Genomic DNA, 12193 nt, shown 5'->3' with positions numbered 1-12193 from the left:
GCATTTTGAACAATATCCATGCCCAGGCTTCACTCCAGGCCAATCACAACTAAATGACTGGAGACGGAGCCTCACACAGCTGTGCATTTCATGACTCTTTAGGAGATTCTAGTGTGCAGCCTGGGCAGCTCGCAGATTATTCCAGCTTTTGCTAGATTCAGGCTCATCTTGCAGAAATGCCTCATAGCCTTTGGCATGTGGGTGACAGTGTTTCCTATTTTTCATCACTGACATGGATTTGCTTCATATTATTATATTGAGATCAATTCAGATTTGTCTTCGATACAAGGAAAACTTGCCTAACTGTCAGTGTTGGGAAATAACTGTCTGGCATCAGGGAAATATGAGATCCTTCTCCGCAGAGCTTGTGAAAACAAGCCAGAGCCCTCGCCTTCTCTGCAGCTGTTTCTGTGGATTGCTACTGTGCCTACCGCCTCGGCCGTGCTGTGGCTTGTACCCTGGAACCCTAATTGATCTTTGAAGTAAGAGTCCCTCAGAAACTTTAAAGACAGAAAAATAAAAAATAAAAATAAGACAAAAGAAAGAAACTTTAAAGACACAAAAAAATTGTCATCTGATCACTTGCGATTCATGGTGATCTGACTGTTTCAGAACACAGTTTCTTCGTGCGGTTTCCTCGTCTGTGACCTTTGTAGAACCGGATTGCAGGTCTTTCTTCCACGGCGCCCTGAATAGGCTCCAGCTATCAGCCTTTACATTAGCAACTGGGTGCAAACCGCCTCCTCTGCCCGGGAACCCAGGAGTTCATGCTTCATGAGGCCTGCTCCACAGGGCATCATTCCCTGGCTTTAAAGCAGGTCTGAAGAGTTATCCCTGTGAAAAATAACCCTTTGTGGCATCAATTCCTCTTGTTTCTGTAATTGCAAGGTCTGTTTGCTTTGTTTTTTATGATTTTCAAATTAGAAACATAACATGGTAAACTCTGAAAGGTAAACTCAAAACTGCCAGGATATGGAGAACTTCGCCCAGAGGAATAAAATTGATTTCGACGTCTGTTCCAAGCAAGTTTAAATATTAAAAGATAAAGATCACAAAATGCATTGGATGACACTCAGCTGCCCACTTGTCTTTGGCTGTTATCCTGAGCATCAGTGATTATTGTCACTTGATAAGCTATCGCATTTGTTCACTCTTGAGGTGACCGGGCATGCATTTCCTCTAGGAGTTTGTTCACCTTCGTTCACCTTCAGAGCTTGCAGTGGGAATCACACCATCTCAGATCCTGGGTCTCATAGCGCTGGCCTCCTCCGTCCTAAGTACGACAACCAGAATGCTTTGTTCCCTTGCCATCCCAAGCACCATCCAGGTGCTGAACACAAGAGGCCGTGAATAAATGATGAGACCGAGTTTTAGCTTAGAGCTTGCTGTGCTTCATTTGCATAGCTATAATGTCAGATTCATTATTCATGAGCATATGCTACAATGGCCCTCCCCTTATAGCTCAATCCTCTACCGCCCCTGACTTTCAGATGTGCAAGATGAACCATCTCTCCTGCAGCTTGGAGCAATCTCTCCTTTCTGAGTGCACTGTGGAGGGATGACCTTATTTTTTATGCAAGTGTGGCTTCTCAGATGCATAACATTTACAACCCAACATAAAATGAAACTGGAAGTTTTGATGCAGGAAATTGTAGGCATATTGGGTCAAAGAGAGAAAATGAAGATGCCAAGATTCCCCTTAGAACCCTAATGGAGGAGATAATTAGTCTACCTGTAGATAAAAATAAATTCTAATGGTCTGTTATTTGAGACATTCTGGGAAGTCTTTCCTAGTCAAAAAATCTCTCCTCTAGGTAGGTGCTTTTGATGCCTAGGGTTTCTCTATTAAAAATTATCTCCGAACATTGTCACTTGGGAGGAAAGGCTCTTTGGAAAAAACAGCACACTGGGCAATGTGACTGACTTCTCAAAATCTGTGTCTTCTCTGCTAAAAACAGTCCTCTTTTACATGGCACTTGCTATGTGCTGGGAACTATTCTAACGGCCTCCTACATACTACCTCATGTGGTCCTTAAAATAACCCTACAGTGTGGACACTATCATGTTCATTGTTGCCGTCATCATCACTTTGTTTTTGTTTTTCACAATTTTATGTGCCCTAGGCATGACACAGCTCTGGCCACAATCTAGGCGTCAAGCTAGGATGAGCAAAGGGCTGCCAGTCTGCTCTGGCCCTGACTGATATAAGAGCACCACCACCAACCAGGTGTCTCTGCCTGTAGCCAGGGGTCAATCACTGTAGTTTTTACATGCAGATACAAGCATGGAAAGGTGGGGTAACTTATAACCAAGATTCAAGATCTGAGTTTAACGATAAACTGTGAGCTTCAGCACTACACAGCATGCCCTCTGAAAAATGGAGTGCGTGTTAAAGGTGTGTTAAAGGTGTACGCCTGGGTCTCTGAAGATGAGAGAGTAAGCGGTGTCGCAGGTACTGTAGCCTCTGCTCTAGAACCCACTGCCTCCAGCTCCAGCCTCTCATCCCCTCACTCACTCTGGGTCAGTCTGGGTAGTCTAGAGAAACAAATCCAGGGAGACTCATATGTGTATAAGAGAGGGTTTGATATAAAGAATGCATCCCAACCCAATCCAGCCCAAGCCCATAAATCCGATATTAGCCCATATGTCCAATACCAGTATATACAGCCCTCTTTAAATGCATGAAACACAGGCAATGACCCAGAATGCAGGATGATCACAGGTCAGTGGGTAGAAAATCTTTGGATCCAGTGGTGTGGTGTGGTAAGCATCTCAGCCCTGGCAGGGGTCTCCACGTGGCTTCTCCGGCTGCGAGGCTCTAGTATAGTTCCATGTGTCTTATCAGTAGAGCGTCGTCTCAGGGAGTGACCAGGGAGAGATAGTGTTTCCCACCTCCAAGAAGGAATACAGGATTTCCCAAAATTTTCAGGAGAAGGTCATGCCCACAGAGAAGCCTCATTTGCTATGATCCGATTGACAGATTAGACTCCACCCCTTCACTTGTAATCCTTTCAAATTGACGCCAGATTATGTAACGACCCCACCCTCTGTTTACTCCATTGTCCTCTGTGGAGCTCCTTGAACCTACCATTTATGCTCCTATCCCAAAGCATTCATTCTTGCTCTTCTATCTTCCTGAAGCCCTCATACATACATGTACCCCGCTCCCTGACTTCTTTCAATTGTTATCACCCAATATACAATGGTCACATACCATTTATCCATTCCACCTCTCATTTTCTGTACCCTTTCCCAGTTTCATTTTTCTTCAAAACACTCAATCCATCCAACATATACATTACTCATTAGCTGACATCCAACCGCACCCTACCACTAGAAGGTAAGCGCTATGAAAAAAGAACCTTTGTGTATGTTTGGGGGGAGGGGTGTTTGTTGGTTGGTTGGTTCACTGCTGTATCTTCAGCACCTAGAACTGTGCTTGCCACATAAGAAGCCCAGTGACCTTGTGCTGAATGGGTGGACAAATGACTATGAACTTCTTGTTTTGTAATTCTTTTGAAGCCCAACCTAAACAGGAAGATAAAACTCTAGACATCTCATAGATTTCGCATGTTATATTTGAGTATGCGTGTCCAGAGATATAATCTAACAAAGTTGTTGGACATATTAAATCAATAGATCTTTTTAGCAGTGATGACTTGAGACCAGATGTGCTTTGGGTTGGACACTTACATGATGACTGTACAGGGGGAAGTTTGGGGCAGATGTGTTCTTCCTAGGCACGCAATCCATGGGCAATAAAAGTGAAAAGATGGACTGGGTGTTGCAAAAAGGATGTAAATCAACTGCAAAGGGGTTGACACTCTAGCTACACTGTTCATTATTTTGACCATAGATTAATTATTAAAATTCATTAGTATCTATTTTCCCATCTATAAAATGCAAACATTTCATAGTTCCTCCTGTCTTAAGTAAGACAATGTAGGTGAAATTGTTTAGCACATAGTAGATTTCACACTTTCCCTGCTGGACCTTTATAGAAAAGTGGCATGACTTACTAAGAGTTTGGAAGCACAGAATAATCAAGTAAGACTCTGATTCAAAAGAAATCATATGAAAAATAAAATTCACAAATCTCCAACCAACAATACTACTTCCTCCCCACCATACAAGTTCCAGAATTCTCATTTTACTAATTTATTTTACAAAAATTTTGGGTTCTCCCTGAATTCCAGGTATCTCTAAATAATAAGTATGTCTTATTAGCTCTCCTTCATGATTTTAAGAATCATAATCAAATGACATATTGCATCCAACAAATCCGAGGCTCAAGATCTTTTAAAGTGTTGAAGAATAAGGATATCCCATTGAGGACTAGGCTGTACTTGACTTAAACCATGACATTTTCAGTCGCTTCATATGCATGTGAAAAGTGAACAATAAATAATGCAGAGAGAAGAAATGCTGCATTAAATTATGGTGTGGGTGAAGACTACTGAAAGTACCATGGGCTGCTAGAAGAACATTGGCTTAGAAGAGGAGGGAATGTTCCTTAGACTAGAGGATGCCCAAAATTGTGTCCCCCATATTTGGGACATGTTATCAGGAGATACTGGAAAAGGATATGATGCTTGGTAAAGTATAAGGTCATAAAAAAGGAGGGAAGCCCTTCACCAAGATGGATTGATCCAGTGGCTGCAGCAATGTGCTCACACATAACAGTTGTGAAGACGGCACAGGACTGAGCCGAGTTTCCTTCTCTTGTATATTGAGTTACTGTGAGTCCGAACTGATTCGATGGCACCTAACAACGAGTACGATCATTCTTCTCTGATGAAAACATCTTTATTCTCTTCTCTCTCAGAATGCAAATGAAGAATTAAAATGTACGAGGGGTACCCCCCAAAAAAAACTGGTATTTTTTTCAAAGCTATGTTTATAAATTTGTTTGCAAAATAACTTATCACCTTCAAAGTACTCTCCATTACACATAATATATTTATCAAATCTGCCAGTCCATCTTTCAAATGGTTGGGTAGCTGACAGCATCTCCCTCGTTTTTGCCTTCACCTGTTTTACATACTCGGGGCATGCTTTCAAGGGAGACAGTCCCTGGAGAAGGCCACCAGACTTGGTAAAGTAGAGTGACAGTGAACAAGAAGAAGGCCCTCACTGAGATGGACTGACACCGTGGCTGTAACAATAAGGTCAAGTATAGGAGGGCCCGGGTCTGGTTAGCATCTCTTCTGTTGGGCATAGGGTCACTTTGGGTCAGATTCAAGTTGATGGCACCTAACTACCATAACACACTTCTGTAGTCACTATGGATGGCGCTTCACCTATTGGTGCTGTTATCTGCTTCCCAGTGGACTCCAAACTCATAGTGACACCATCCGAGACCCTTCCCATGATCCTGTGCAGATCAAAGCAATGTGATTTATAGGATTTTCTTGGCTGATTTTCAAAAGTAGATCACAAGTCCTTTCTCCCTAGTCAGTCTTAGTCTGGAAACTACAGTGAAACCTGTTCATTACTAAAACATCATGCAAGCCTCTCCTGGTACCTAGGTGATGACTGGACTTGAGGTGAATGGAGGAGCAATCAAATTCAGGACTCCCATGCTGCAGGCAAGAATTCTTCCACTAACCAATCATGGCCATCATCTAAAACAATTGCCATTGTGTTGGCTTGAAATTATGACCACCCCATGTGTGTCAGAGTAGAACTGTGCTCCATAGCCTATTCAATGGCTGCTTTTTCAGAAGCAGATTGCCAGAACTTTCTTCCAAGGAGTCTCTAGATGTCATACAACTCCAATCTTTCAGGGAGAAGTCAAGCACAAAAATTGTTTCATTTCCACCTACCAGGGCACATCCAAGGTACACTCTCCACTCTACCCCAATCCCATCCTACTCTAAATTCAAGAGGAATTGGGCTAGTCTATAAAGTTAAGTCCTTGTCTTCAGTCTTAGAACTACCTGGTGAGAGAATTAGAAACTAGAGTTGGAAGTTAGAGCAATCATTTTAAAATCCTACCAATTGAGTTTTGCATGATATGCTTCTGTCTTTCACCCATACTCTGGTCTACATGTGGATCTTTTGTGATTTCTTTTTTCCTCTGTTAAAAGTAACCTGTAACTTTTTAGATATATTTTCTTTTGGGGATGATGAAGTTGTGAATAGCACATGAGGTAGTTAGTTTATTGTGCCAACCTGGCCAATAAGCACATGTGGGGTTAATTAAAGGGTGGAGGGATAAATGACTCAGTGAGCCTCACCTTTCTAGTTCTCAGGTCTCTAGCTTTGTGATGGTCGGACCAGGGTGCAGCTGCCTTAGCAGATCCCTGCTTCAGCTGGCAAGGCTCACTTCCTGCAAGACATCCCCAAGGAGAAGCCACATGGACCTACCCCGATGCAGCCCTGGGTGCTGGAACAGCCGTGTGGAAACCCCTGCCAGTGCTTAGATGTTTACACATTCACTGACTCGGCTTTCCTCCCGCAGTTGACATCATTGCATCTGCTTTGTGAGATGGAGGAGGACTTTGTGGATTGGTGTTGGACATATGGGTTGATGTGTTAATGTTGGACTTCTGGGCTTGGACAACACTGGGTTGGGATATTTTCTTGATGCGCACTTAACCTTTACATAAAACTCTCTCTTATATATGAGTTTCTGTGGATTTGTTTCTCTGAATGTACCCAGACTAACACACACATAACAAAACTGTTCCTAAGAAAAGGCATCTACATAGGTAGGAACTATTTGTTCTCAGATTACTGTGGTCCCTGTTTGTAGGATAAGAAAACTGAAAGACAATTTTAAGAGATTGGTAAAACGTAGTTCATAAACTAATTGCAGGATTGGCTGATTATTGTGAAAGAGTTAGCCAATAATCCTGACTAAAAAGTAGTACTATTTTCTGCCTTAGTTATCTATTGTTGCTATAACATAAAGGTCACATGAATGGCTGTTTTTTCCATGTTTGAAATGAACTTGTAAGTTATTAAAGACTCCAAGTCCACTCAGTTTTACTTTTCCGTCTTTTTCAGCCACTCAGACCCATATTTAGATCTGAGGGGCAAGGAATCCCAAGGGTTATGAATGGCTTTAATAGGAACTTATTCTTTCACAGTTTGGGCAGCCAGCAGTCCATATTCTGGGTGGCAGCTCTAGGGAAAACTGCCTTCTCTTTAAGTTCCAGGGGAATATCCCTTCAACATCTGTACCAGTGTCCCTAGGGGTCTCCCCATGTCTTGGCACCAATCTTCCCTTTGGTCTAGGAGGTCCTCAACCCCGGGATCCTCACTCTATTTTTGGTGGTCATCGGTCTCTTTCTTTCTCTGTTTACTTCTCTATCCTTTTATCTCCCGTAAGAGATGTGATGCAGGCCACCCTCTAGGGAAACACCTCTTATATCAGACCAGGACTGGAACCTGCATGGGCATTGCACCCCACCCTAATCCTCTTACAACACAGCAGATTGCATCATGGAGATGATGACATCACTGCAGAACTGGCAGTCCTTTGAGGACCATGACCCAGCCAAGTTGACATATTTGGGGGGATGGCAGGAGGTGAGGTTACTCTTAGTCCATGACACTGCTTAAGTAGGAATGCATTTATTTAATAAAAACTATATAAGGAAAAATATTTTTCAATGTTTTATAGAGAGAGATGTAGATAGATTAACAATGGAAAGCGAGAACTGAAGGAGTTGGTGCCTTCCACAGAAATGTCTGATACATTCATCAAAATCCCATAGGAGCCTACAGAGCAAAGGAAGAATGAGGGGTGGGGAATAGCCCCAAGATTTGTGGACTGAATCAAGTTTTTCTCTGCTCAGAAAATGTAAACAGCACATTTATATTCTCTTTGAATTTGTAACCTTTTTCATTCTCCCAAAGGGATGTGAACTGTCTCAGAGAAATGGCTATGATATACAATTATCTAAAAGGATTGATAATTTAGGGGAATTTATCTGAATTATTAATAAACCTCAATACAAAATAATTGTAAGATATCCTCACAACCCGGAGAAACAGACAGTGTCATGATAGACAAGAAAGATTGAAGTTGTCAAGGACTTCATTTCACTTGGATCCACAATGCACACTGATGGAAGCAGCCATCTTAAATAAAGGCAGGCAGGCACAGCACTGGTAAAATCTGCTGCATAGGGAGTATTTGAGATGCTAAAGAGCAAATAAGTCACACTGAAGACTGATATGCACATGACCCAAGCCATGGTATTTTCCATTGCCTCGTCTGCATGTGAAAGCTGGACCCAAAGTAAGAAAAGCCAGGACAGAAATGAAGCATTGAGTTATGGTGTCGGCAAAGAATATTGAAAGTGCAATTGACTGCTCGTAAAACAAGCAACTTTGTCTTGGAAAGTACAGCATGATCCTTAGAGGTGAGGATGGCCAGACATCATCTCATATGTCCTGAACACTCATGGTCAGGAATGACCAGTCCCTGAAGAAGGACATCACACTTGGGGAAGAAGAGGGTCCGCACACAACTGAGAGGTTTGACGCAGTGACTGCAACAACGGGTTCGAGCCTAACAGCCATTGTGAGGATGGCACAGGACCAGGCTGTGTTTCCTCTGGGTGTACAGAGAGTTGCTATTGGTTCCAACCTACTTGTCAGATCACCTAATCACCACTGCAACAAACTCTGAGAGAATAAATTTACAATTCTTCAAACCACCCGTTTGTGCTATTTATTTTATAACCAAAAGCCTAGCATTTTAGATAGCTAGAATACCCACCATAGTTTAACCTACTCCATATTCTTGGACCAAATAATCACTTTCTGGGTCTCTTAACTCCCAAAGGCTTATCTTGATCACTTTCTATCAAAAATATTCTTCTACCAATGGTTCTCAACCTTTACTGAATAATGGAATATCATAGGAAATATTTTTGAATGTAGTTTTTTCCCCACTACCCCCCAGTGTCTCTCACTTACTTGGCCTACAGAAGAGTTTCTCTATGGTAACATGATTGCCATTTTGGATAGGCAAGTCTTTGTTGGGAGAAGCTGTCCAGCGCACTGTGCACTCTTTGGCAGTATCTTAACCTCTAGCCACTGGAGACTAGTAGCACACTCCCAGTTATTGCAACCCAAACTATCCCCAAATAGTTCCAGATTTGCTTAGGGGCACAAGGTTACCTGGTTAAGAAACCATTTGTGTAGCATTTAGCCTGGGCATCCAGTTATTTTTAAAATCCAGGTGATTTTAATGTGTAGGCAAAGGTGAAAATGGGCGATCTGGAGCAGTTCTGCTTCTCACACTTACGTGTGTACATGAATGACCGGGCGTTGGAAGGCAGATTCGGACACAGTAGGGCATGGGTAGGCCATGATACTGCTTTGCTAAGATGCTCCCATGTGATGCTGTCATGTTTCTCCATTCACTCTCCACGCAGCAAAGAAGCGTGCATGGTGATGTACCTGCAGGCTGTACTCACACTTAACGTTGTTCTCTCATATCCCCAGGTGTTATAGCTTTTGTTAGTTGTCATGGGGTCAGCTCCTACTCACAGGGAGCTTATTTCTGTACAAGGACGAAGCATTGCCCAGTACCGTACCGTGCCATCCTCACGATCACCGGCATGGTTCAGTTCTACTGTGGCAGCTCTTGTGTGAATCCACCTCACCAAGCCTCGTCCTCCCTCTCACCAAACAGGATGGCCCTATCAATGACATGCCCAAATCAAGCAAATTAGACAATGCTCTGTTGTGAGCCACAAAGTTTTCCCTCAGCTGATGTTCAAAGCAGATAATCAGGCCTTTCTTCCTAATCTGTCTTACCTGAAATGCCCATAGAGTTTGAAAGTGGTCATTCTTGATTGTAGTAGAAGAGTCCCTACCTTCTCTGCAGTTGGCAAAGATGCCTGCAGACATGGTAGCAAAGCAATGACTTCAACTCAGTTTTTTACATCATCGGCATCAGTGCGCCACAGACTGCATCTTGCATTTCACCGGGGTAGAAGATGCCAGCAGCTTAGGAGAAAATTTCCGTACACTTTGCTGCTTGTTGTTGCCAAGGTAGAAAGCCAAACAATGCCTGAGCTGCCAGCATTTTTCAATAATACACTTCCTATTGGCAGTCGGGAGAAACGCTGTGTGGGATACAGAGATTCCTTACACTCCTGCAGCATGCTGAAGGCCACCACTTTAACATATGTCATGGGGGTTAAACAAAGGAGTCAGAAGAGCAGAGTTTTAGGTTGATAAGGGATTTCAGGAAGTCAATTCTTGTCCCTATGGAACAGAGGTCAAGCTACAATCGAGTCAAGAAAGACTAGCCGTTTGGAATTTACACAGAACTGTGGAAAGGTTAAGTTTCCCTCCAGTCACACTGAGCGTGGGAACATAGAGGCTTTGTACTCTTCTCCTCAGCTTGGCTCTTGTCCAAGAGAAATGCTCTCCTTACTCCCTGGTGGCATTTATTTGCACTAAAATCACTTCAAAGTGTGTCCTCTCTCACCTGTAAATTTAGCCAGCTGCTGGATTATAATAGTGGGCAGGCCTCTTCTAGGCCTATTATTGAAACCTCCCTGCCTCCAAAGGAGGAGAGTGCATCTAGTCCTTTGGGGATCTGTAGTGAGGAGCGCAAATCTATGTGGAGTCTCCAGTTGACTCAAAGTGTTGTATGCACCGCCACTGTATTTCAGCTCTATGACCTGAAAAAAAGGGGTTGGGGGGAGAAAGGAAGCACAAGTAATCTTGACTATGGATTGTCCAGATTTTTTATTTCTTAAATCTGATTTATTTCAGAGGGTGTTTGGCTCCCTGCGAAACTGTTCAAAGCATTTCTTCTCTGCTGCTCACTTTGTGTCCAAAAGAGACCATTCTAAACAAGATAAGGAACATGGATGCTCCTTAACTCTAAAAACTGTCTTTTTCTGTGTGATGGGGAAGGGTTGGCAAAGAGAAAGGAATTACCCTTGACCTCCCTGTCTACGCGCCATTGACCCCATCAGACAGCATTAAGTGATTCCCAGCGGCCTTGACCACACACTGGCTCCTCTGTTATCAGTGGTTTTCTCAGCTGGGGGCAATTTTGTACCAGGAGACACATGGCAAAGTCTATGTGCCACAACTAGGGACAAGGTATTACCGCTAGTGGGTAGAGGCCATGGATGCTGCTTTTTATACTGAAATAAATGCACAGGAAAATGAATTATGGGACCAAGACAGTTTGTCACTTCAGAAACGCTGCATCCAATGCTTAGAAGTTTTATTTGGGGGCCCTCCAATGAAGACTACCAGAAACGGAGGGTCTCAGTCTTGCCTTCTACAATTGTTGTCACTCTGAAACAGGAAACAGGACAGGAGGAGGAAGAGAACCCCACAAGTAATTCCTTTACTTCGCCCATGAGGGCAGCAATCTTTGCTTTCTTGTTCTTCTCTGTCATCCCAGAACCTAGAGAAGCTCTTGACGTAGAAGAGACACTTAATCAGTATTTGTTGAATGCACAAATAAGCCCCACCACTGCATTCAGTGATGTTCTCACCCAAGAAAGGGAGAAAAGTCAGAGCGAGCTACAAGTGCAAGACTCGATCCAGGAGCCCTACAGCCAGTCAGGGAGTACGGATGGACCCAGTGCGTCTCGAACTTTTAGGTGCACGAGGGGATGTCGCTGAAATGCAGAGGATGATCCACTACATTCAGGATGAGACCTGAGAGCGCATTCCTCACATGGAGGCTCACAGGGTCCAAGGCCCCACTCTGACTAGTGAGAGTAGATCCTGATCCTGCTTTCTCAGCCTCCATGCCCTGAGGGAGAATAAACAAGCCTGAGCTCTGTGCATACCACAGTACTGCTGTGATGACCTGGCCGAAGAAAAAAACTAAGTGTTGACATCATTTTTAAAGTTTCTAAGGGATTCAGAAATCATGTAAGCTAAACTCCTCCGTATTTTTTTTTAATCATTTTATTAGGGGCTCATACAACTCTTATCACAATCCATACATACATCAATTGTATAAAGCACATTTGTACATTCGTTACCCTCATCATTCCCAAAACATTTCCTCTCCACTTAAGCCTCCGGCATTAGGTCCTCATCTTCCCCCTCTCTCCCTGCTCCCCACTCCTTCATGAGCCCTTGATAATTTATAAATTATTATTTTGTCATATATTGCCCTGCCCAACGTCTCCCTTCACCCACTTTTCTGTTGTCCGTCCCCCAGGGAGGAGGTCACATATAGTTCCTT

The 12193-nt window shown here is 43.2% G+C and overlaps 1 non-coding gene across 1 annotated transcript; it reads right to left on the bottom strand.

The window, feature by feature from the left end:
* Nucleotides 1-2110: 2110 nt before the first annotated feature.
* On the bottom strand, nt 2111-2253 carry LOC115873245. Its single transcript, XR_004048298.1, has one exon. It is a non-coding gene; the product is annotated as a small nucleolar RNA SNORA48 (small nucleolar RNA).
* Between the last annotated feature and the right edge of the window lie 9940 nt (nt 2254-12193).

The sequence above is a fragment of the Echinops telfairi genome, unplaced genomic scaffold (assembly GCF_000313985.2).
Source record: "Echinops telfairi isolate 266 unplaced genomic scaffold, ASM31398v2 ScPeMD7_7467;HRSCAF=8505_1, whole genome shotgun sequence".
NCBI classification, from domain to species: Eukaryota; Metazoa; Chordata; class Mammalia; order Afrosoricida; family Tenrecidae; genus Echinops; species Echinops telfairi.
This window is presented reverse-complemented; position numbering and strand designations above follow the sequence as displayed.